The sequence below is a fragment of the Doryrhamphus excisus genome, linkage group LG2 (genome assembly GCF_037039965.1).
Source record: "Doryrhamphus excisus strain RoL-2023G ecotype Guam linkage group LG2, RoL_Dexc_Guam_v1.1, whole genome shotgun sequence".
NCBI classification, from domain to species: domain Eukaryota; kingdom Metazoa; phylum Chordata; class Actinopteri; order Syngnathiformes; family Syngnathidae; genus Doryrhamphus; species Doryrhamphus excisus.
Window position 1 is genome coordinate 6,175,998 of NC_136358.1, and position 27,885 is coordinate 6,203,882.

General features: G+C 42.4%; 1 protein-coding gene across 2 annotated transcripts in view; it reads left to right on the forward strand.

The window, feature by feature from the left end:
- The window catches only part of htr2cl1 (5-hydroxytryptamine (serotonin) receptor 2C, G protein-coupled-like 1), a 135,671-nt gene that overhangs the window by 92,356 nt on the left and 15,430 nt on the right, over window positions 1-27,885 (forward strand). For both annotated transcript variants that reach the window (XM_058067123.2, XM_058067124.2), the window contains 2 exons: window positions 10,693-10,770; window positions 27,513-27,634. The gene's annotated coding sequence lies outside the window, so the exon portion shown is untranslated. The remainder of the gene's footprint in view (window positions 1-10,692; window positions 10,771-27,512; window positions 27,635-27,885) is intronic.

Genomic DNA, 27,885 nt, shown 5'->3' on the forward strand with positions numbered 1-27,885 from the left:
CCACCCCGTTTGAGAGGGCGATCTCCACAGGTGGAGACACCAATCAGTCCAGAAAGAAGGCGAGGCACTTATTTTTCAATATAATAATTCTTAATTCTTGAGAGAATGAAGTGAGGTTTCCAAGGGTGATCACGCTAGCGCCTCAGTAGCTTTACTATATCATGCAATTGTTTGATTTTGCTTCCCAAATTGACAAATCTGACACGTTATCATCGTCATTACCATCTAGTTATCACATAAAACATGCTTGCTTCAAAGAACAAACTGGAGCTCCTTCCTGTAATGCCAGCAGGTGTTTTAGGGCTTGGCACGCTTCCATCGCTCTTTTTCTCCGAGAAGGTTTTTGGCACGTTCTCACTTCCCATCGTCAGGACTTGTAGTTAGGACATTTTCACCACGCTAAACTGTGAAGATGGAATGAATCAGCATTTTAAAAAACAACTTGGGTTCTCGCCTCTCGCCCGAAGACAGCTGGGATGGGCTCCAGCGCCCCCCCGCGACCCTCGTGAGGGGCGGCACGGCGGTCGTGTGGTTAGCGCACAGACCTCACAGCTAAGAGGACCAGGGTTCAATTCCCACCCTCGGCCATCTCTGTGTAGAGTTTGCATGTTCTCCCCGTGCATGCGTGGGTTTTCTCCGGGTACTCCGGTTTTCCTCCCACATTCCAAAAACATGCTAGGTTAATTGGCGACTCCAAATTGTCCATAGGTATGAATGTGAGTGTGAATGGTTGTTTGTCTATATGTGCCCTGTGATTGGCCGCCTCTCGCCCGAAGACAGCTGGGATAGGCTCCAGCACCCCCGCGACCCTCGTGAGGAAAAGCGGTAGAAAATGAATGAATGAATGAATGAACTTGGGTTCTGCAGCAGGACAATGATCTAAGACACACCACCTCAGAATGGCTGAAGAAAAATAAAATGAAGACTTGTGAAAATTAAAGATTCCAGACCTGAGTCCAATTAAAAAGGTGTTTCATACTGTAAAACCCTCCAAAATTCCTCCACTGCGCTATAAGAGACTCATTGCAAGTAATCACAAACACTTAATTGCAGTTTTTGCTGGTAAGGGTGGCCCAACCAGTTATTAGGTTTAGGGGGCAATCACTTTTTCACACAGGGCCATGTAGATTTGGAAACAAATAAAGCAGGGGTCTCAAACACGTGGCCCGCAGGACACTAGTTTGAGGCCCCTGCCTTTATATGAAAGTTTAATGTTAGTGCGGCCCGCGCAGGTTTGATATGGATGCTGTATGGTATCATGTACCCAGAAAAAATTATTACGTTTGATTAATGTTCATGTTAAAGGTTAAATAACTGTTAATAGTTATCCTCCCTATCCGTGTGGAAGTGGTAAGTTTTTGGCTATTTAAGTTTAAAGGAAATAACTTGAAGGCTACCGTTTAGGTCGCTAGCTCTCTAGTTTGCGAGTTGGCATGTGTCTCAAGACCCTGCAGTTGCGCAATATGTTGTAAATAAAAAGAGTATAAATGTGACTATAGTCGTGTTTTGTCATGTCTACAGGGCTCTAATAATGCTTTGTTCATTTTAATCTGAAAAAAAATCTGTCTACCCACCAACTATATGTGGTTTCTTAAGTTTTTATTATTATTATATTTATTTATTACTGATTGATTTTCTTTTGATTGATTTGTTTATTTTTCATCTTATTTTGTGCAGAAAAATAAAAATGAAGATATTTGAGAACAGTGGAATGTTTTATCAGAGCTTTTATTGTAGAAAATCGGAACCAAAGCACTGAAAAAGTTTGTATATTTTTCTGTTTTTAATAAATGCGTTTTTGGTTTTTTTTTTGAAAACCTGATACGGCCCAGCCTTGCCCAGACCCTAGCGCCATTGGCCTCCAGGTAAATTGAGTTTGAGACCCCTGAAATAAAGGATACCAGACGAGACCATACAATACCATATCATACCATATCTGACATCAAAAATGTCAGAACCTTGTATTGAGCAAAATAGTTGAATTGTCATGAATTAAAACATGAGAGACAGGAGAAGGTTGGATATATTATATTTAGCAGGGTCAGCCGAGACTAATAACAGGATTATGGGATCAAGGAATGAAGTGCAGCAAGCATAAAGGAACAAAAAAAGGAAACTGGGACATAAATTAAAGATGTTCTCTGTCTTACATTTGAAAAATGGAAAAGCCAATATGACTTCGAAGTCATGGTCACATGACAATTACGTGCATACACGGTTATTTCTGGGACAGGTGACACTATAACCTGGACCTTGAAGAAAGTTATAAACTGTACAGTGAAACCTCTGTGTTTCATTAATCTGTTAGAAAAGGTGAGATGAAAACCGGAACATACAGAAATCTAATACATTTTTCTAATAAAAAATAATGTTTATGGGCAGCACGGCGGTCGTGTGGTTAGCGCGCAGACCTCACAGCTAGGAGAACGGGGTTCAATTCCACCCTCGGCCATCTCTGTGTGGAGTTTGCATGTTCTCCCCGTGCATGCGTGGGTTTTCTCCGGGTACTCCGGTTTCCTCCCACATTCCAAAAACATGCTAGGTTAATTGGCGACTCCAAATTGTCCATAGGTATGAATGTGAGTGTGAATGGTTGTTTGTCTATATGTGCCCTGTGATTGGCTGGCGACCAGTCCAGGGTGTACTCCGACCCTCGTGAGGAAAAGCGGTAGAAAATGAATGAATGAATGAAAATAATGCTTTCCACATTCACAAGGTCCCTGCAGATAAATTACGTCATTTTCCCACCCACGCCCCCATGAGCCGCCTCTTTTATGCGGAAAATTTCCGGTCCATGTACCTCCAAATTTTTCTAACCACGCAGACAGACACAAGTGGAAATAAAATGTCAGATGAGCAAAAGCTCCTCATAGCCGAAGTACAGAAATACCAGCAGTTATATGAGGCTACCTCCCCTGATGCATAATAGTTTAAACTTAAGAAAACACTGAAAAAGTTGTGTTTTAAGTCAAGTTGTTTGTGTTCAGCATGCCTTTTGTAAGCATTCCCTGTTGTGGGAAGAATGACATCCTATTCCAAGGACACGTGCACCGCCTTCCCTTCCTTTTATGTCGCAGCAGCAAATAAATACAATACAATTCTACTTCAAGTCATTGACAGCCAAGAGTCTCCATGTTGGAAGTGGAGTGAACAATGACAAACTTCTTCCACTCTAGTTTAATACCATGGTAGACGTCTGTTTTCCATACACTGCCCCCTGCAGTTTGGGAGCAGTCACACAGTCTCGGATTTCCGTACAGCTTGTTCGTTTGGAACACAACCTTAATGGTCACATATTCATTGTGTAGAAATAACACAATACCGTGTATTTAATGCAGTACCTCGGACTTCCTGTAGGAAGTCAAAAAATAAATGAGATTGGTCTTATGTCAGTGTCACCCTATCGGATATGGTGATGAATGGTTTTATATTCATATACTGGTTGAAAATAACACTGTAAGAAATTCTAAGTAAAGTTCATATCATTAAACAATTCACGGAGAAGAAGGGTAGGTTTATTCATATTAATTTGGCCCATCTACGGGCAATGAACTTAGCACATGAACTGATTACTCCATTTACAACAAGCTTCAGATTAATCGACTAAGAAAATGATTGTATTTTGTTTGATTCATTCATCCATCCATTTTCTATGTCGCTTATTCTCATTAGGGTCCAGGGGGGAGGCTGGAGCCTATCCCAGCAAGACGGCGGGGTACTCTTTGGACTGGTCGCCATGCAGCCAATCACAGGGCACATATAGGCAAACAACCATTCACACTCACATTCATACCTATGGACAATTTGGAGTCACCAATTAACCTAGCATGGAATATTCGGAGAAAAGCCACGCACGGGGAGAACATGCAAAAAAAAATCACATTCGTCGATTAATTGGAAAAAAATAATCACCGGATTAATCAGTGATTAAAATAATTGTTAATTGCAACCCTACTTTTGACCTGTGATATAGTCAATATTATGCAATATTAAGATGAAATATGTTGATATGTTGATTTGAGCAATTTGGGTGGAGTGCTGAGTGTAATCCTTGGGGTGCACCCTCGAGAATGCCGCCCTGGGCATTTGCCCATGTGGTATAGCTAGAACCACCAGTGTCTGTAAGGCACATTCATTTTGTAAACTCATATGAAAATGTTCCAAGCACTAGTCTGTTTGCCGCCATATCGTTCCATGGACTTGTTTGACTCAAACAAAGAATCCCACACGTTGGTGACTCAGTTGTGTTGTGTTATTAATACACAGTGCAATTCCAACTGTGTTTGTAGCATGTTTTTAATTACAAAATATGCTTGTTGGCCTGCACTCAACTCCCACTCAGAGGTCACTCTCCCTTGTCTATGTAGTTATTTGCTACCTGACACAGTTACACTTAGGGATGGGTACCGAATTTGGTACAAACTGAAATTTATCTGTGTTACCGAGCAGCGATTCAGATGTTTTGGTACCTAAATGCCAGTCTCGTTGGCCTGTCATGGCAGTACTCCTCACAACATTCACGAGGGAGGAAGTCAATATTTACGTCAGCAAGGGAACAGAAGGTGAAATAAGTCACATTTTAAAGTGTATGGACACAACAAAACCTACTTGTTTCATAAATGTCAGAATGTACTGGAAAAAGACACTTTTAATACGTGACATGACGCCTGGACGGATGCCGGTGTGTCGAGTTCACTCTATGTATTTGTTTCCGCTTCATGGAAAAACGGTTTCAAGAGAGTAAGATCTCTTATCAACCATGCAATCAAAATTACATTTACGTGGTTTTCTATGGGAAAAATAGTAGCGGTTTCGGTACGATTCAGTTTTGGACAGACACTTGCAGGTACCCCTGCATTTCAATACAGCAGCACTCCAGAGAATGTCTTTTTTTATATGCTTTCTGCACCTTTGCTTTTATCGCGGCTCTGCTCGGTTCATTCGGCTCGCAGCAGCGTCAGAAGCATACATGTTTACGAGTGCAGGGTGGTGGCAGTCAAGGCTAACGCATATGCGCTCCTCGGAGGGCGCGTGACAGTCAAATGTGACACACAATATTATGATGCTGTGGTCAAGGCCAGGCATCTTGACATGCACAATCACGCAATAATGCAGCATTTGTAGTTATGTATTTTTTCCCCCATTTCTTTTTATGAGTAGGGCCGTTGTCAGAGGCAATTACACAGGTCATCCTGAATTTTAATGGAGAAATAATGGAGTTGGAGGAAGACAGCAGGAGATAAAGACAATGAGGGTAGAGGGGGTTGATGGGGGGGGTGCATAGGGAGGTGTAATGGATGCAGCAACCATGAGGACATCAGAGCAGAGTGAGGAATAATAATCAGACATGGAAAGTGTGTGTGCGTGTGTGTGCCCACCATTTTCCAGATGCTTGGCATTTTTCATGATCTTTTCAACAAAAATGACGAATGTATGACGACCTAAACTGCAAAGGCAATAATTGTAGACAGGCTGTCATTTAAAAATTTTAGTATATAATATAGTATTTATTATCACATACTACAGTATTAATTGGCCCTGTACCCTAGAAACCGCCCATGAATGATACGGGAAAAGGCCGAAATGATACTGTGTCAAAGCCCAGGGCAGTGATACTGATAAAATATAGAGTTTAACCATGTCCAGTATCAGCCCCCGTAGCTGTCCACTCAGAGCGCGCTGCTCTGGTATCGTGCCCGTGAAACAACCAATCAGAGAACAGCGCACAAGTGCTTAGTGCCGAGTGCTTCTCCAGTCACCAAAAAAACCCAAACTTGATTAATGGAACTTTAATTGTCAGACATTGATAAGATAAGACTGTTGATAAAATATTATTGTTGAAATATTTTTGCAATTATTGTGTTTACACTGTTTAGATATAATATATGTAATAAACTGAAAGTTTTCTGGAAACAAAATGGTCTTTTCATTAAATAGTACGTGATAATAAGCTCATGATTAAATAGTATGTGATAATAAGATCATCACATGGTTTGTCTGGTATCAGGCCCAGTATCGTGACCTTCGGTCTCGGGCTGATACTGACACTTGGGGGCATGATACCTGGCCTGATACCAGACAAACCATGTGATAACCTACAAATATAATATACAGTGTATATATATTTTTAACTTAGAAAAGTGGAAAAAAAACATTAATATCTTTGACCATATCGACATTTATTAAGTACTTTGCACCACACAGCAGCAACAGAACCAATGTTGTAGTAGTAGTGAGGAACAAACTGCTTCGTCAGCATTTACTATAAACAACAGTAAGGCAAGTGTATGTATGAAATTCACATCCACGACTGAGAAGTTAGTAACATTTTCTAGTACATATAGAGGTAAATAAAGCTGCCGGATGCTTATCGCTCATAATGCTGCCATCTTGTGGGATTAATTAAAAGTTCACATGGTTGCATATGGCAGTTAATTAAAAAGAGGCGTCAATTAGAGTATTTAGTTAGGGCCTTGTGCCTTATTTACTCCTGTGTGTTTACCAAAGAAGCGGCCAAGTTTCTATGGTGATAAATGGAGCTGTCACGTTCACCATGGCAACCGTCTCGTCCTTTTTTTTTTTTTTTACATCTTTTACCTTTTTACTTTGGAGTTGGGCGTGCCTCCAGGGTGAATCTCCGCTTGGGGCTCCTGCACGCCAGAAGCTTTAAGTCCACATTTGATGTCAGCATCCATTTCCATTAGCGCCAACGGTGTTCTCTCCAAGTCCTATTGATCATGTCAGTGTATCGTGATCCATCAGCACAAATGGATGATGATGTTCTTGGTTATGTCTTTGCTTGCCATGTGAGAAGGTGACGTGATGGAAATGTGAAGTTTTGAATAATTGAAGAGAACTTTCTCTGGAGCAGGAAGCAGTGAAATCTTGCTGCATTTTGATAATATAAAACATTAACGTCTTTGCTAGGTGTATTGATTTAGCCCAAGACCTTACGCTACTTTTACAACTTTAGCCATCGTGTGTTGACAAAAAAGTGAAACTCATATTCAACCCATTCATACTTAAGGATGCCAACCTCAGACTGGAATAATAGATATGTATGATGATTACTTATCTATTTATCAGTGCTTATGTGAAACCTTATCAGAATTTGACCATGCAAAGTGTCTAGAATTACTATAAAATTCATTATCCATGTGTACAGTATTTCAAGTTAATTAAGATAATAAGCTTTTTAAGTGTGCAGGAGGGCGGCACGGCGGTCTAGTGGTTAGCGCGCAGACCTCACAGCTAGGAGACCAGGGTTCAATTCCACCGTCGGCCATCTCTGTATGGAGTTTGCATGTTCTCCCTGTGCATGCGTGGGTTTTCTCCGGGTACTCCGGTTTCCTCCCACATTCCAAAAACATGCTAGGTTAATTAGCGACTCCAAATTGTCCATAGGTATGAATGTGAGTGTGAATGGTTGTTTGTCTATATGTGCTCTGTGATTGGCTGGCGACCAGTCCAGGGTGTACCCCCGCCTCTCGCCCGAAGACAGCTGGGATAGGCTCCAGCACCCCCGTGACCCTCGTGAGGAAAAAGCGGTAGAAAATGAATGAATGAAAGTGTGCAGGCTACACATTATTCCAGTGATGTATTCCAGAATGTTTGGATGACATTATCGCTCCGGCAGTTAGGATTGACAAGCAGACTGAGAAAGGCAGACTGCATGGACATGCGACAACTACCTGCAGGAGGAGCGGCCACATCATTCCGCCCACATCAGATCGATCGTCTCCTTTTGACTCCTCACCTGCGTCATCCTCCGCCAAGAGGAGTGTAGGTGATGAAAAACGGAGGGTAAATGTTCCTACTGTGGCCAATGCAGACACCTAGTGGCGAATGTTGTTAGTATGTTGTATTCTCGTGTTATACGATGCCAAAGTTTCAGATATTGTGCATTTGGAAGAGATCCCTGAAAGATGATCCCTGAAAACCGGCTCACTGTGACATCACAATAACTTCCGGACTTCCCGAGTACAAGATGTAGGCCTGCCCTCTTCCCCACTCTGTTGCACTGTTTTGTTTCGAGAGTGTGACCAATCACACTCATGAGTGGACGTGCCTGGACCCGGGCCATGGGTGGGATACATTTTTTGGAAACCCAAGGAAATGCAGCTGGAATAGGTGCAGCTTCTGGAAGATCTAGAAAGCTTTCTGTGCCGGTTATTACGTGTATGTGTAGCTCCTCTGTAGGAGTCCATTATTCGTCCCTTTTAATGTGGCGATTCGCAATACCGCCATGGTTCTGACATGTTTTTTTTTTTTTTTTTGACGGATGTTAATCTTTTTAGGAATTAGCAGTGGACAGAAGTCTCTTGGGCATTAGCCACCAATGATTAGCCACCATTCCCAACTGGTAAACATCACATTTCTTGATGTCACACAGAGAATTCGAACCTTTGTATTTTTTCCAAGACAATCAACATCATCTTGGGTCACCAATAGCAGAAAATACATAAGTGGTCCACCAGCCAGATCATCTCCTGGGGTTTCAGGACATCTGGTGATGCCCAAGCTCAGCTCCAGTCCAGATCCACGTGTGGAGGTAGACCTATCCCGAGTTCTTAGAGAGCCTAGAGATTGCCAGGCCCTCTTCTTGATTTTTCAGGCAATTTAATTTAACTTTGTCCTTATTTTTGTCCTTTGTTCTTATCAGCTTATTTGGCCAGAAAGTGAAGCTTCAGAAACTAAGAGTGTTCATTATTTTGTCTCAGTTATCGAGGCCTAGATATGAGAAGCAGGACATGATGTCCCTTCTTGTCCTAACTGTCCTCTGGACAAGTAATTTGTTATTGAGTCCATGAGGGGGCCGAGCATCCATTAGGCCCATACCAGGAAGTCCTCTTGTCACCGTTCACTGATGGCGGCCCAAGATGTTTGATGGTCTATCTTAATATGTCTCTGCTTGTTCTTGCTGTGCCGCTAACAATCATCCTCATAGAAACCCACGGGGGAGCTCAGTGTCTTTTCCCCACCGACGCTTGTCTCTCATCTGCTTGGACTTTGTTTCCGTGCTGCAACAATCTGAGGGGAAGACGGTTTCCCTGAGGATGTAGTAGTTTCCAGCTGTGGTACCCAATATGTTTCTGTGGTTTGCTGAGGTCCACAATCAGTCTTTCTTCCATGTCTCCTCCCTCAAATACTGAAAATGGTCCTATTTTATGTTAAAGAATCCTTTAAATAACATTCTTCATACAGACAGTGATCCGGATCAGTTTTTCCATATCCCATTTACGACAATTCCTGGGAATTTCATCCAAAAAGCATAGAAAATAAATCTGCAAATATGCAGGGGAGCGAATGCCGAACCGTGGTCTACTGGATTTGGGGTTGGATCTACTTTGGATCTCTGTTGAGGAGATTCCTTGGAGATGAAGACGGGGGTGTTTAGTTGTATGGTCACACGCACATGCTTATTATTTTATATCTTCATCCATATTGCACCATGAATGTGACCTCAATCTGAACCCCTGCTTTGTATAATTAAACCATGTTATGAAATCTTGCAAGGAAGCACCTCCAGCTGTCACCCAGGCTCATCTCCACGTACACCAAAAAAAGGAAGCCGTTAGATCGTTTTCACATGGAGCAGTTTGAGCCTATTGCATCGTTAGGTCTTAATTACTGCAAATTAGGACTTTCTTAATGATGGAGGGGTTGGTGTTTATTATTGCTCTATGTGTCTGGAGCACCCTGATTGCAGTGAGGCACCCATAAGGAACATTCCAACAGTTCCGACAACCTGGGAGCTAATTAGAGCATGAGCAGACTTTGTTGTCGCCAAGTTATGTCAAGGCACTTTCACACGGAGCCCTCCTTTCTTATATCTCGTCACTCTTATGCAGCATAACAGCGTCTTGATCTTCTGAAAGGGAAGTCATAAATCTATAAGATGAATCTACAGGAGTTTGACACAATGTTTTGCAGAAACCTTCCAAAGAAGTCACAGTTATTAATACCTTTAACCTCGTCGGCTCTTTGCTATAGTTCTAAAGGTGCAGGAGGACTAGAAGATGATTCTGTTGCAGGAAAAAAAAAAAAAACTTGTGATGCTTCTTTGGAGAAAATAGATTTATTAAAAGGGACTGTATGCAGAGACGGTAGCAACATTGGAATGTACTGTGAGCAATATATCCCGACTCTTCGTGCTTGCACACATGCAAGTCATCTTTATTGTCAGCGAATGATAGCCATTTGGCAAAGTTTAGCTACTGATGTTTGCTATCATTGACTGTATAGTATAGTTTGTATAGTTCATTCATTCATTTTCTACCCTTTTTCCTCACAAGGGGTTGTGGGGGTGCTGGAGCCTATCCCAGCTGTCTTCGGGCGAGAGGCAGGGTACACTCTGGACTGGTCGCCAGCCAATCACAGAGCACATATAGACAAACAACCATTCACACTCACATTCATACCTATAGACAATTTAGAGTCACCAATTAACCTAGCATGTTTTTGGAATGTGGGAGGAAACCGGAGTACCCGGAGAAAACCCACGCATGCATTGGGAGAACATGCACACAGAGATGGCAGAGGGTGGAATTGAACCCTGGTCTCCTAGCTGTGAGGTCTGCACGCTAACCACATGACCACCGTGCCACCTAGTTTGTATAGTTTAAAATGTAATATGGAGCAAGTTACAAACAGTACCTGAACTTTGTGTTTGTGCCTATTTTTCTACTTCAGTACAGGCAGGGTTCTTCAAGAACGACCTCGTGCATGAAGCCTTGTCCCGCATGATGACCCAAACTGCGCTCAACAAGGGTGAGTCCGTTTGAACGTACACTCAGATAAAAGTACTTTATTGTGGCTTTTTAGCCTTAATGTTTACATCCCTAATTATTGGATTACTTGGGAATCCAATAATTAGCCCTTTGGTGAAAGGACATTTGCACCCCCTGTGGTGTTATGGTCAAATGTTTTTGAATACATGGAAGTAAACAGGTAATCCAGATATCCTCAGAGATTTGGAATCATCCGCATAGGTGTTTTACTTGACTATTTTTTTCAACTATTCTTGCTCAACATCTTGCAACTTGACACCCACGCACATTAGTTGTCAGCAACGTGATAAGGTTACCTATTAAAGTAAGCTATCATTGAATATATAGCCCAGGGAGGCTCATTACGTCGATCCCGAGCTACCGCTACATCGCCAAGGTACTTTGGGTCATTTGCGTAAAATGTCACTTTGTAGCTGTCATATGACATCTGTCAGCTGACACTAAGATCCCCTCCTGATTCAGTCTTGCTCCCCCGCGGCCTTTTAAGCTACACATGGAGGTGTAACTTTCATCTTTTTTTATTCTGATGAGAACGAAGTCAGCGGTACGATGCTTATGTAACACTTCACTTGTAGCGGCTAGTTATGTTGTTTCGTGGCTTTACATCCCGTCATGAACTCCACTCAAGAAATAGTGTTTGTGATTTCACGCTGAGATGGACTTCAGCGACATAATCTTTTGCATCATTATTTTCATTTCTTGTATATCGGTAATGTTTGATAGCATTCTATATTTATATTTATTTATGGAATTTGGTCGATCTTTAGGATTTGGTCGCTAGCCAATCACAGGGCACATATAGACAAACAACCATTCACACTCACATTCATACCTATGGACAATTTGGAGTCGCCAATTAACCTAGCATGTTTTTGGAATGTGGGAGGAAACCGGAGTACCCGGAGAAAACCCACACATGCACGGGGAGAACATGCAAACTCCACACAGAGATAGCCGAGGGTGGAATTGAACCCTGGTCTCCTAGCTGTGAGGTCTGCGCGCTAACCGTGCCGCCCTTTGTCCTCACGAGGGTGTGAACTTTTTTGGTTCTGGAAAAATAATTAGCCCTAAGTCATATTTTCACACACTGTCTGGAAGTATGTTCTGCATTCAAACAAGTGTTCCCATCGGTGTTCCCACCACAGGTCCTAATTGTCCTCCTGTTGCTGGTGATGCGGATTACTTTGGTTCCTTGGCGACAAACTGTGTGCACTTCTTGGTGGGAACAGGCCTTGTATGACAATGTATGGGAAGATTTAGCATGGTCCTCCAGCCCCTACAGCCTCTCGCTACTTCTTGCTCACTGGCTCTTGTCACTTGTGATGATGAGACATGATGTAGGGGGTCCATTTGGCTGTGATGACTCTCATATTGATTCACAACACACACACACACAGACTCACACACATATGTATGTTCTCTCTGAGGGGAAGAGGAGAGAAAGGTCATGTCTCTCAAGTTAATTAGCCTCCACTGGCCCAAGGTCTGGCAGAGCTTTCCGCTCCTCCTCATGCTCCAGGTCCTCCTCCTATCTCGGCAACTCCCTCCATCCTTCTTCTCGCTGCCACCAAAGCATGAAGGTCAAATACCCGCCGCACGCACTTGCCATATATGTTCCATGGACTTATTTCCGCAAGACTTGGCGCAACCAGAGTATGTGACCTCCATCTACAACATGCTCACACACACACACACACACACACACAAACACAATGACATACTCAGGTGCATTCATATCTTTCATCCTAAATCCAGGCTTAATTTATTTTGTGGCTGCCGTGACGGTGCTGAGTTTAATTACTTCTTTGACTGTTGGCTGGAGGGGACGATGGTGAAGTTTATGAATGTACGTGTGTGTGTGTGTGGATACAGTACGTGTATCAGCCACATCTTAAAGGGCCGGTAACCTTTATCATCAAAAGAGCCATCTTGCCTCCTTTTCCAGGTGGAAAAAAAAATTGTCTGAAGCTGCAAAATTTGACCTAGCTTTTAAACTTCAATGTCATCTTTTACAACAAAAAAATGTAAAAAAAAAAACAAAGATCAGTGTTTTTGTGCTGAATTGTCATCAATGGCCGTTTTTGAGAGAGGCATTCTTTCGTTTTCTGAATCATAAAAAAATATATATATATACTTAATTTTTTTTCATTGGAAGAATAGATGATCTAATATTTTTAATGAATGATTCTTTCATGTATTCTCCATCTGAGCAAGCTTCTCTAAATTTGGCGACTTTGGAAACTCTCTTGGGGACGTATCTTCTCAAAAGTGACTAGCGACAAAATATAAGGACTTTTCATCACATTGTTGGGAGATTTTACTGGTATTTGGGGACGTAAAAGTGAAAGCACATATTGTTGCGCAGCTGCACAGAGGTCCCCCCTACATTACATGCAATCACAACCAGTGAGTGCACAGTCAGCTCCCGCAGCACACTTTCATTGCAAAACATATTTCTATGCTGTAATGACTCAACTCAAAACTCATATGCTAGACATATGCTTTCCTTTTTTTCCCTTACTCATCCAATCAGCTGTCAGAACGCACTCTAGATCAGATAGTTCACATTCTTGTTCACTTTGTTGTTTAAAAAAAAATCACTGTGCTTGGTAAAGGGAGCCACAACAAGGAGGCTGAAGGTTGCCGACCACCAGTGTATCTGATAACTAAGTGTGTGAGTCAGTGAAGGACCTCCAAGGCACACACACTTCTTCCCTCTTTCAGAGCTTATTTAACATGAAAGACGCCCCACCCTGTCGTTGCCATCATCTCTCTACAGGAAGTAAAAATTGAAGAAATTGAATGTGCAGCGGTATAGACGCACTTGTCTAAATAGAAACAAAAGTGAGTAGCAAGATAATTGTCTTGCCTATACAGTCAGTCAAACGTGGTGGTGGTAGTGTCATGGCATGGGTACTGGCGGCACTGTGGCCTTCAGTGTGTGTGTATGGGGGGAGCACTGAGTGGTCTGTCAGCTGATTAATATAATAGTCATAATAATTGAGGAGTCAGGTGCACAAAGAAAATGTCAGGGTTGAAGTGTTTTAAGCTCGAGTCCTGTTTAATAGCAGAAACCCTGCAGTGGCACAGCATGTGGTCTCGTCACAGTTGTTCATCACAAAGAAATTAGCGAATATGAAAAGATAGCCCAGGTGAAGGTCATGTGACACGCTTGGCAATAAAGCACATTCCCATCAGACTTGTATCAGTTGGCCTTGAATGCCGACGCCGGCAGGTGTGAGTCATAAAGGTGATCACTGTTATGTAACTTTTTTTTTTTTCAACCTTTTCATATTTTTTAGAGAAGCGTTCGTCAACAAGGTCACAGAACTCTCACAGATCTTTTCTCTCGACTCCGACTCCACCTCTTACCGTCTTCGCACTCTTTGCTGCAACTTGTGATTGGACGGGGGAACAAAACATTTGTTGCCACGTCCACTTGAATGGCAGGCATTGGAGTGGAGACCTCCGTCAGTGAGCTTTCATTTAAAAAAGACACCAGTGAAACCCTGGGACATTTGTTCTATCTCGAAGTATAGCGTCATAAATCCTCCTAGTGACAGGTGACGCTATCGGCTGACCCTGACATGACTCCATGTAATCCGCCTTTTAATCCTAACACTGACACTGGCTCTTATACATCCTATATGACACATTCTGTATGCTTGATGGTTTCCTATTGCTGCTGAGTGATCCAGATGTCGTTGAGCTCCAGCAGCTGTCTTCCACGAGATCATACCTCCTAGCTATATAGTCTAGTCTAGTCCCTAAATGACGTCTCACGGCTCACAGTGGCAGCAAGCCCATGCTAGAGCTTTACAGACAATCACAGACAATTACACTCGCCTTGACCCGTTCTGGCGCAGGGCCACGTCCTTCTAGCGCCTCAAGGCTTGTTCTGTCTATTTATATTGACTTTCCTCATCTTCTTCAGCTGCCCGGAACATTTACGACAACCACAACTACAACACGGGGATCTACATTGAGGAATAATTCAGACTTTTACAGAAGATAAAGACTGTAGATTCCAGACTTGTATTATTTATCTTGACTAGGGCTGCCTTATTCATTCATTCATTCATTCATTTTCTACCGCTTTTTCCTCACGAGGGTCGTGGGGATGCTGGAGCCTATCCCAGCTGTCTTGGGCCGAGAGGCGGGGTACACCCTGGACTGGTCGCCAGCCAATCACAGGGCACATATAGACAAACAACCATTCACACTCACATTCATACCTCATACCTATTTGGAGTGGCCAATTAACCTAGCATGTTTTTGGAATGTGGGAGGAAACCGGAGTACCCGGAGAAAACCCACGCATGCACGGGGAGAACATGCAAACTCCACACAGAGATGGCCGAGGGTGGAATTGAACCCAGGTCTCCTAGCTGTGAGGTCTGCGCGCTAACCACTCGACCGCCGTGCCGCCCCTTATCCTCACAAGGATGTGAACTTTTTTGGTTCTGGAAAAATAATTAGCCCTAAGTCATATTTTCACACACTGTCTGGAAGTATGTTCTGCATTCAAACAAGTGTTCCCATCGGTGTTCCCACCACAGGTCCTAATTGTCCTCCTGTTACTGGTGATGTTTGCTCACATAAACACACCTTATGATAGCCTATACAGTTAGTACATTGCATTGTAGTTAGATTATTGGAGTGCTAACCACTCGACTGCCGTGCCGCCCGGCTGCCTTATTGATTATTTAAATAGTCGATTAATTAATCGATTATGTTTTCAGTTAATTGATGAATTGGATTTAAAAAGAATGCATGAATGGACTTTTTCCCTTGACAAAATCATAGCAAATAGGGCGAGAAATAGGAATTTCTCTGACAACGATATTGAAGGAAGCAAGTATCAACAATTAACTCACAAACACATCTCCAGCAAATCAACAAGTCAATGACACGGACTGCTACATTTGCATTGCCCATAAATAATAAACAGTGACTTGTATAATGTGTTCTTGTTCTTACAAGCATTTTAAAGTCCTTTTGTCATCCATGAGGGATTGTAAATGGGGAACACTGGAAGATGGCCGCTGATATCATTAATTAACAGGCCACTGGTGGTGTTGTTATCAAAGTCATTGGTGAATATATTATCCATGGAGGTGGCACAGTCGTCTGTTATTCTACTTTGTCTAACTAACTTGGTTATTCTACCATCGCATCATCCTCAGAAAGACTGCTGACAGAGCATTCACGACTTAGTCATTGAAAACCAGTACAACAAATGAACATCTGAAGACCTTCAAGCTATATTAATTTTACCCAATTAACTTTGCGTGTGTGTGCGCGCTTGTGCATTTGAACTTCCTACCACGCTCCAGCAGTCTGGCCCTCACAGAAATGGAAGCCTTATTTTGCTCTTAAATCTGAATGGACATGAATCCATGCAGTTCAATGCGGCAGATTTGGTGGGAAAGTGAAAGGGACCTATTATGCTTATTTGGCAACCCTTTGTATTGAGTAACAGGCTACTATAGAGAAGCTACATACAATAACCCGCACGGAAAACTTTTTAGATTTTTCAGAATCTGCACCTATTCCAGCTGTATTTCCTTTCATTTGTGCTTCCTACCAAACCGGTCTGTTTTCATTTATTCCATCCACGGCGCACCTTCGCTGTGATTGGTCACACGCCCAAAGTGTTTCATAACTATGAACCATATAAGGAAGTCCGCGACTCTGTGACATCACAAAGGCGCAGTTTTACCACGCCTTTTGAAACCCAGCGTGGGTTTCTTTCAGGGCTCACTTCCAAATGCGCATATCTGAAATTTTGGCATCGTTTAACACAAGAATACAACATTTTAACTACATTTATAGGTCAGAAAAGTGGAAAAAGCAAAATAGATCCCCTTTAAAAAAAAAATCTGTGAATGGTGACACATTTTACTCAACATAATCAATGCAATTCTGTTTAAGTCATCAGACTAAAGTCTTTCATCATACACAAACTGCCATAGGCAAAATCTTGCGCTCTTTCTTCCTAATCGGCTACACGGGATCATTTGCTTAAGAAAATATTGACTCCTGTTGCACAAAATCCTTGAAATTGCCACACACTGAAGCTATCTTTACTTCAGTAAAATGTATGTGACGTCGTGTGACTTGTTCACATTAACAAGTCACATTTTTTTTTTTGGTAATATGAACGGCCACAAAATTGAAATTTAGCATCATACTCCATAACTTTAATCCAATTGCACATGAATCCAGTGACCCGAGTCTACTGGCCATGTGATAGCCATTCTGCAATAGTCCTGAATGGTAGTCAGCAAAGCTAGGGGCGAGAGATGTATATGACCGTCATCAGCACTAATGGACCGCCATGAAAACGACTGGCTAATAAACGTCTTTATTACTCTACGGTGCCTGAATGACTCATGTGTGTGAGGCAAACATTTTGGCAGGGTCACCTCCAGCATCCTGGTGCCTGGTTCTTGCCTCCTCCGCTGACACATTCTTGGCTCCGGTGCTATTTTTATGCAAATACAGGTTGAAAGCTGGAAAAGATGAAAACCATTTTTTTTCCCTTTTTTGCATTACACGAACACAAATCATTCTCATTTACTCAAGCGGACCTCATCCCTCTCACTGTAGGAACATATTACATTGGTGCATCGCTTCTTGGAACAAACTGCTTCATAAATGTTATTTTCCCCTAAATCAAATAAAGCCTTGCGGGTACTGCAGAGCCCGCTGACGATGAGTAAGCAAGCTAAGAGGGAAATGTCAGCGACTAAAAGATCTCACTGCACACAATCATTGATTTGTCTCAAACCTGAAATTCAAAACCTTTTCGGGATGTTATTTCACAGTATCTCATCATCTTGGAAATATTTTTGATCGTTATCCAAAAAGGACAACAGTACACTACAGAATGAGCAGGATTAACAAAGCAATGTATGACTACAAAACTTTGAACAGAGGTCAGGCATGGGTGAAGGAAGAACATCTTAAATTTTTCATGTGAATTCCGATAAAGATGCAACTCCAAGATATATTTTCAATGGTGACGTACCTCGTTTTCATGTGCTTGGAATATGTTGTTGACCTTCGTGGGCTGTCACATGACATGTACAACCTTCAAGCTTCTTGAACCCGAGCCAAAAATTCTTAAAATAGAGTTGTCGTTATTTGAACATTTTCTCCACTGACTTTCAACGCTGACCTGACTTAGATTAAGACTGGAAGCCAGCCAGACAAACGCTGTTTGTCTTAGTTAGTGAGCCAATGTCAATGGCATTTATGACACCCCCTATGGGTTGTGGTGCTTTGGAAGACAAGCCTACATGTACAGTCGCTACATCGTGGTTCAAACATAGCAGCCTCACTTTATTGCGTTTTTAGCTATTAGCAACAGGTTAGCAGTGTAGAGAGTGGCACGACAGCAGCTCCTGTGTGAATGTTTACTGCGAATGTGCGAATTTGAATGTGTCTGCTTCAAGTGGTTAGCGTGCAGACCTCACAGCTAGGAGACCAGGGTTCAATTCCACCCTCGGCCATCTCTGTGTGGAGTTTGCATGTTCTCCCCGTGCATGCGTGGGTTTTCTCCGGGTACTCCGGTTTCCTCCCACATTCCAAAAACATGCTAGGTTAATTGGCGACTCCAAATTGTCCATAGGTATGAATGTGAGTGTGAATGGTTGTTTGTCTATATGTGCCCTGTGATTGGCTGGCGACCAGTCCAGGGTGTAGACAGCTGGGATAGGCTCCAGCACCCCCTCGACCCTCGTGAGGAAAAGCGGTAGAAAATGAATGAATGAATGGTTAATACAAGCATAAAGGTGACTATAGGGGTGTTACTTCATGTCTACAATGCTCTAATAATAGTAGAAACTGTATATAGAATGTCATCATTTGGGTTTTCTATGCTCTAACAACGGAATATTACATTAATCAAGAAGGAATCCTACATTTTTTAAATTCACTTGCTGTCGGGTTTAACTGCGAGACACGAGGAATGCATCTAAATGTTTAGCAGCCTCACTTTATTGCGTTTTTAGCTATTAGCAACAGGTTAGCAGTGTAGAGAGTGGCACGACAGCAGCTCCTGTGTGAATGTTTACTGCGAATGTGTCTTTGAATGTATCTGCTTCTTAATAAAGTGCAACATGAGTCTCTCCTTAACCACAAATGTCAGCAACATCCACTGATAGCCACCTCAGGAAGTACGCTGTCCATGCTGATGTATGAAGCTTATTTTCTATGATTGGTTAATACAAGCATAAAGGTGACTATAGGGGTGTTACTTCATGTCTACAATGCTCTAATAATAGCAGAAACTCTATATAGTAGGTCATTATTTGGCTTTTCTATGCTCTAACAACGAAATATTACATTAATCAAGAAGGAATCCTACATTGTGGAAATTCACTTGCAATCGTGTTTAACTGCAAGACACGAGGAATGCTTGTAAATGTATATTCTGTATTATAGTTTTATCATCGTTATACAAATGGTCAGTAACTCATGGACAATTTTGCTTTATGGCAACCATGTTTTTCAACCAATCTCACTCAAATTTTATTGACATGCTTTTCCATCCCCTCAAGGTGGGTACCTGATTTCATGGCAATTCTACAAAAAAGTTAGAGTGGGTATTTATGTACGTGCACTGAGCTGTGTGAAATCAATTCCACTTGCGGTTTTTAATTCCAGTGTAACCATGTGGTGTATTAAAAAAAAAATGTTTTCTCTGTTTTGTGTGCAGTGGTTCAGGAGTAGAAAACTTAATTTTCACAAATAAATGCATCCAGCCGTGAATGATAAATGACATTATGATATTATACACCTTCACCATCCAGTACAAGAGATGCATTCAAATTCTACCTTCATAGAGGTTTATAATGATGAATGTGCCTTAATAAGGTTGTCTAAATATGAGGAACATGAGGCGCTCCCTGTGATGCACAGGCAAGCAACAAACACCTTCAGCTTGGAGTGACAGCACGCCTGCTGATTGGTAAGCCTCTGTTGAAATCTTGCTCCATATTTCATTTCATGGTGCATTACCCACCCACCGCCGCCACTTCTGGTACGTGTGTTCATGTCTGCGTCTGAATGAGCAAGCGAGCAAGCATTTGGGATGAATGGGATGGCGGTAAAGGATGTGACAAACAATGGTGCTATATACTATCAGCATTCGAGTGGTGCTGTTTTGTTGCTTGCCGCCAATTAGGGTGAAGCGGCCATCACACAACAAAGCCAGGACTGGAGCAGATGCCATCACACTTAACGGAACAAAACAACTTGACCTTGTCCTTTGAGATAAACACTAGCCAAATGGCTGGAAAGTTCATTTTTAAATGCTCTTTTCAAAAATGACATAAACAACAGATGCAAGGCTTGAATTGGATGATATTGTTTCCTCGAAATGAAGAGCGTAACACGAGGGCCCTTCAGTGTTGTAATTTTATTTCATGCCTGATTAGCCAGACTTGAAGTCACTGGAGAGCAATCAGAGAGTTCTGCATCGGTCTTCTTGATCCAAGAACTCCAGCAGAAAGAGAGCGGACTGGCCCGAGTCTGGAGGGCCTGTTGAGGAGGAGGATATTAATAGGACTACATTCACACTGCAGGTCAATTCAGATTTTTTTTTTTTTTTCAGATCACTGCATCGCTATAACTTCTGAATCACAAACCAGCATTTTCCTGGTCGGACTTACTAAAAGCACTTTGGAAACCACACTTCCAATATTGTGACACTTGAATAAGACCTTTCGACCTGTTTGCTGCACATTCATAAATCTCTAGTATAAAGTTGCTAATATCGCTGAAGTGGGTGTCAACTCACCACCAAGGGGCCTCCAGCACTTTGGACCAGCTCATAAGTGCACAATATTTGATGGGTCTTTGACAGGTCTTTGATGGAGACATGGAGGAAGAACATGATATGAATATTCATTCATTCTTTTTCTACCACTTTTTACCATTTTCTACCGCCTATCCCAGCTGTCTTCGGGCGAGAGCCGGGGTACACCCTGGACTGGTCGCCAGCCAATCACAGGGCACATATAGACAAACAACCATTCACACTCACATTCATACCTATGGACAATTTGGAGTGGCCAATTAACCTAGCATGTTTTTGGAATGTGGGAGGAAACTCCACACAGAGAAGGCCGAGGGTGGAATTGAACCCTGGTCTCTCAGCTGTGAGGTCTGTGCGCTAACCACTAGACCACCGTGTTGCCCATGATATGAATATATAGCAGGAAAAAGAACATAAATGAGACTGAGGAAATGGATGGCTGGATGGATAGATGGACAGCAGCAGGAGGAGGATGGAGGAGTGGGATGCTACCCACTCAAGAGCAAAGAGCACCTTGACAGCTTTCTTGACAACAGTTTTTTTTTATTGTATTTTCACTTTCCTCCTCCTCCTCCTCCTCCCTTGGTGCTCTGCATTCTCCATCTCAAAGCATCCGAGCAGACGGACGCGCTGTCATGAAGTTACCATTGTTTTGTTGGCACATTGCAGTGAATGTGTGCTTTGATGTCTTCATCACATTAGCGGCCTCGTCCGTGTTGTGTGTTAAAAGTTAGCCCACCTCTGTGTCTGTGCTGTGTAAGACACAAGGACAAAAAACAAGAGGTAGTAATCATTACCATTGCCATGAACAGCACGTGAACGCAGCTATAATCCACCTTAATAGCTCAGGGCATGATGCTCCACATCACCACCGAGACAAAAAGCCCACAGCATGTGTTTGTGTCTCATCGCTATCAATACTTACATATAAGGAGCTCTTTTTTTTTTATAATGAAGACACACAAGCGCACACACACATCGTTGCCACTCATCCAAGGATGTGTTGTCGCGCAGAAGGTTGTGTAATTTGAAGGTTGTGCGTCATCCTTGTGTGGCTGTGACATCTTCGAGCGCCCACTGTATTCATAGACGTCTTGTTTTGGGGCCCATCGCCTCCTCGCTGAATAATTCTTATTCATCACAGGTTGAAAAGATGGTTTAAATATATCATTAGGGTGGAAAAAAAAGCCGAAGTTGTTATGTGAATGCTTAAATTCATCTTTTAGGAAGTCTTGTAGCTATAGGAAACAGCATGCATTCCAGGTTTGCTGCGCCTTGGCAGATGTACATAAGCCCTTTAAAATGATGCATGATTAGCATGGTGTCATTACATTAAATCCTATTTACATAAGCTGAGTCATGTACTCCTCCTTTTTTATACGCACACAATTTGAACGTTTCCAGCGCTGCAAATAGATCTGCATTCATTCATTCATTCATTTTCTACCGCTTTTCTTCATGAGGGTCGCGGGGGTGCTGGAGCCTATCCCAGCTGTCTTTGGGCGAGAGGCGGGGTACACCCTGGACTGGTCGCCAGCCAATCACAGGGCACATATAGACAAACAACCATTCACACTCACATTCATACCTATGGATAATTTGTTGTCGTCAAAGTGTAAAAGCGAAGCCAAAAGCATTAAGGTTATTGATTAGGGAAAAGTGAAGTCGAAAATGTGTTGAAGCCTCCCAGCATGCACATTTCAATTTGTAAAAAGTTTGGACACCCCTGACAAACAACCATTCACACTCACATTCATACCTATGGATAATTTGTCCTAGCATGTTTTTGGAATGTGGGAGGAAACCGGAGTACCCGAAGAAAAGCCACTCATGCACAGGGAGAACATGCAAACTCCACACAGATACCCAAGGAGGGAATCGAACCCACATCTCCTAGCTGTGTGGCCTGCACGCTACCCACCCCGCCAAAGTCAATCACACGATAAATGAAAATGAACTTTCCTGTTTTCCTTGACACTCGTGGGTTTTTTGGTTGTATTTGGTTTCAGCAACCTGGTTCGTTTGTTCCATAAAACAATGATATGAACAGAGTGAGCCCTCTTTGGGCTCATAGTCTCTTGGTGGGTGGAGGCAGGGCCGCTAGCATACACACAGAGTAACATTCATTCATTCATTCATTTTCTACCGCTTTTTCCTCACGAGGGTCGTGGGGGTGCTGGAGCCTATCCCAGCTGTTTTTGGGCGAGAGGCGGGGTACACCCTGGACTGGTCGCCAGCCAATCACAGGGCAGATATAGACAAACAACCATTTACACTCACATTCATACCTATGGACAATTTGGAGTGGCTAATTAACCTAGCATGTTTTTGGAATGTGGGAGGAAACCGGAGTACCCGGAGAAAACCCACGCATGCACGGGGAGAACATGCAAACTCCACACAGAGATGGCCGAGGGTGGATCTGCAGCAACTTTTACACAAGTTGGCCACATGATCATGCCAAACCTCCAGTGAGTTTCCCACCTGTGTTTGAATTCCAGACTGGTTGCAAATAGCAATGCAGCCAGCTTGGATATGTTAGATGCTTGCTTTGGCTTTGCGAATGTCAATATGCAAGCTACAGTACAGCTCTGGAATGTGCTGTAATTTAACATTTGCATTTTTTGTACACACCGTTTCATTTATAATCAATATAAAGTACAAGAACAAGGAATAAATTGATGTTTTTGCTAGACGGCTCCTTCTAGTAGTGCGGAGTGTATTATAAAAGCATACATGTGCAGAAGCTTTAAAGCCTTCACCTACTGACTGCTAACACAACCTGGTAGGTATCCTGGTTGGTAAAAGTAGGTGATGCTAGGTAACCATGGTAACAATAGTGAGCCTGTTCTCATTGGTACAATCCTGTGTAGCATCTAAATTATTTTCTTTTTTTTTAGGACTAAAAAGACCAAATGAGTTTGCTGAACACGTCCAATAAACACTCAGAAGAATAGTAGCCAAGCGAACAATGAGTCAAGGTGAAATCCCTATTTCTATCCTTTTATTTCACAGCACTCAAAATGACCATTGTTGTCTGCTTGTTGACACACCGGCCAGTCTTTAATGGTATTTTTGACAGCGGCACAAAAGCGAAGGGCACACACAAAAAGCAGACTGGAGTGTGTCGTCATACGTACTCACAGAAAAGCTGCTTGTACTGTATGTGAAAACCTTGAATTCAACCAAGCAGGCATTTTTTTCTTTTTGTGGAAGAAGCTAAACAGGCTGTGACAGCACGAAATGTTTATATCGGGTTTACACATCCTAGTACATAAACTTACACCATCTTCTGTTTCTCATTGTATCATGTACTTTCTCTCATGTTTTTTATTACTAAGTAGCTACTTTTATTTTATTTTATTTTATTTTATTTTATTTTATTTTATTTTATTTTATTTTATTTTATTTTATTTTATTTTATTTTATTTTATTCATTTTCTACCGCTTTTCCTCATCACGAGGGTCGCGGGGGGTGCTGGAGCCTATCCCAGTTGTCTTCGGGCGAGAGGTGGGGTACTGGTCGCCAGCCAATCACAGGGCACATATAGACAAACAACCATTCACACTCACATTCATACCTATGGACAATTTGGAGTAGCCAATTAACCTAGCATGTTTTTGGAATGTGGGAGGAAACCAGAGTACCCGGAGAAAACCCACGCATGCACGGGGAGAACATGCAAACAGAGATGGCCGAGGGTGGAATTGAACCCAGGTCTCCTAGCTGTGAGGTCTGCGCGCTAACCACTAGACCACTGTACCGCCCTTTTATTTTATTTTATTTTATTTTATTTTATTTTATTTTATTTTATTTTATTTTATTTTATTTTATTTTATTTTATTTTATTTTATTAGAATATGTCAAAGACTTTAGATTTGGGTTTGTTGTAGCACTGAGACTCACAACTGATGTGACTCTGGTACATCACATACTATAGGAGTGTCCTGATAAAAACTTTTTCACTTCCAATACAATTCCAATTTTGCAGCCTTGAACATCAGCTAATATGTATAAGACTAGGGCTGCTCCGATCAAGATCGGTATCGGCCGATATCAATGAAAAACAACAGTATCAACATCGGCTGATACTTGCTTTAAAACGACAATCCCCTCCGCCGATCAGCTCCGCCTCCACTGCAGCATTCAGAACAAACATGTCTGCCGTGTGTGGGACTTAGCTTTAGATTAGTGGGACATTTGGGGCCGAAAACTTGGCAAGTTGTGGTGAGTTTGAGGCTGGTGATCATCCGTCAGGCAGCGGCTATATAATCCCGGTCCCAAACTGCTGTACTTGCAAGCGTGGGCATGAGTACCACCTGAGTACTTATTTGGGAGCATGCAGACACTACGTTTTGGGAAAATCCTCATGATGTTTTGTGTGATGCTGATTCAAATGCCAGGGGAGGCTGGTTGTATGACTGACACCACGGGAAACTCGTGCGCGGTGTGTTTTACACTTAGCTTGTCTTTGGATAAATTGGATTTTTTTGACATGAAGTTGTAGGCCATCCACATGAGCAGTGCGGTGCAGTTTGGTGATGAGGAACGTAGTTCCGGATAGTTGCTGGGGCCACTTAAGAGTCTGGCTTCTCAAAACAATATGCGTTCAAAAGAGTAATTAAAGGTAAACACCTTTAATTTGCAGCTACTGACCTGTTCATTAGCTAATCGTACCAGCGACTGGTTAACTGCTCTTAGATATCGGTACATAATTACAGGCCTCATCATTTCATTGTTGCTAACGTTGCTAACATGTTCTAATGTTTACATAGTAATCCATTAGTTTACCCATTACTGGAAAACTGTAATGGTGTTAGTGACGTTGTCGCTATTGCTGCTACTCCCGACACTTCACATCATCTCTCGCACATAAGCTAACATCGTTCTCTCTCAAGTCTCGTCATTTCTCCCGTGTCACTTCACACCATCAGTTCCATCACACCTTTCATACGCCGTCGCACGCCGACATGTTTCTCATGTCATGACTTTTACATGACACCTCGCATAATCACTTTCATATGATGTTTTTCATGTCATCTCACATCACTAGCAGGTGTGCTCATCAACGTTAACGCTACGTGTCATCTCGTTTCTTTTATTCTCATGTGATATGCAGTATCATTGACATATTTTTCATCATAATTTCCCTCTTCATACAGTAAAATGTCACATTTTCGAGTGGCCTTTTATTGAGGCTCGGGGTATCATGACACGACATGACACATGTGATTGGGTCTATGAAAATAAGACGAGACAAGATTTTTTTTTTAAAATATGTATGCCAATACATTGCAATCTACTAATTTAATTCCTACTATGTTACTCTGTGGGTCGAGTGGTTAGCGCGCAGACCTCACAGCTAGGGGACCAGGGTTCAATTCCACCCTCGGCCATCTCTGTGTGGAGTTTGCATGTTCTCCCCGTGCATGCGTGGGTTTTCTCCGGGTACTCCGGTTTCCTCCCACATTCCAAAAACATGCTAGGTTAATTGGCGACTCCAAATTGTCCATAGGTATTAATGTGAGTGTGAATGGTTGTTTGTCTATATGTGCCCTGTGATTGGCTGGCGACCAGTCCAGTGTGTACCCCGCCTCTCGCCCAAAGACAGCTGGGATAGGCTCCAGCACCCCCGCGACCCTCGTGAGGAAAAAGCGGTAGAAAATGAATGAATGAATGAATGATTTTGGAGGGGTGGGTAGCGTGCAGGCCACACAGCTAGGAGACATGGGTTTGATTCCCTCCTTGGGCATCTCTGTGTGGAGTTTGCATGTTCTCCCTATGCATGAGTGGCTTTTCTCCGGGCACTCCGGTTTCCTCCCACATTCCAAAAACATGCTAGGTTAATTAGCGACTCCAAATTGTCCATAGGTATGAATGTGAGTGTGAATGGTTGTTTGTCTATATGTGCCCTGTGATTGGCTGGCGACCAGTCCAGGGTGTACCCTGGAGTAGGCTCCAGCATACCTTCGACCTTTGTGAGGATAACAGGTATAGAAAAAGAAGGGATGGATGGCGTGATTGATTTATTTAGTTATTATCACCTCAAGCGTAGTGCCCACAAGTTGTTTTTTTTCCTGAAAAAAAAATCACAGTCTTTCTTTTGGTGTGACCTCATAATTTCCTCATCTCGCCTGACATATTGTCACATAAGGACTTTCACACCATCTTCTTTCTCATTGTTTTGTCAAACCATCCGACACGTTAATCCTTCAGTCAACCTCATGACATCATGTCTTTTCAAGTCACCTCACATTGTCACTCATTTAATGTTTCTCACACCATCAGTTTCACATTAACACAACACATCACCTCACATCGTCTTTTCCATGTCACCTAAATAATCACTTGGAACTCGTCTTTTCCGATGGCGTGAGTTCATGCTTGACTCATAACATCTGACACTTCCAATAGTCAAATCTGTCATCTGCTTCCTGTTATTGAATATATGAATAATAATAAATGAAGCATCTCTCGCTTTCACCATATGGACTTTGTATATAGGTGTAAATATAGTCCCAGCACAAAGGGTTGTCATAGATGAAATACAACATTTAAAAGTAGGCTTGAAGCTGTTATCACACACACACACACACACACATAAAATCCTGCCAGTGGTGGCCGTGTAATGGCACTCCATCTGTGCAGTCCATTAGGTGGCCGGGTGGCTTAGTGCTGATGAAAACGACTCCTTTGACAGAACACAGTCCACCATCACGTGGTCGGTGTTTACTACGAGGCCCATTCAACACAATGTTGCCCTAAAGTGAGCCAACAAGGTAGCAATAATTATACAATAGCGGCGCACAAATAGGTTTGACTGTTTTTGATTGATATGTGTTTCGCTTCTACTCTAAATGGATGGAAAATAAATGAAAAAAATGTGTCCCTGCAGGCAAATGGATGATCCTGAGCCGCCACTCCGGAGGTGTGGAGTGACACATGAAGGAGCACGGCAGAAAAAGCGAGGTGACGTTGGGAGGTCTACTCTCTAACAGCGGACACATCGATCCCAAGGTGAGAAGTGATCCAATCAAGCCCACAATGTTAGTGTTAGAAAATAGTGACATTCATAACAATAATACCATAACAACAACAATAACAATATCATTAATAAGCCAACCAGTTTAGTTTTATGGCTCATTTCATGCACAAAGGCAATTCAATGTGCTTTACATGAATAAAAGAAAGACCCACAGCAAAATGTAATATAGTGAGCGTGAAGCCATATTAAAAGACAACAGTATAATAAACACAAACAATTAAGA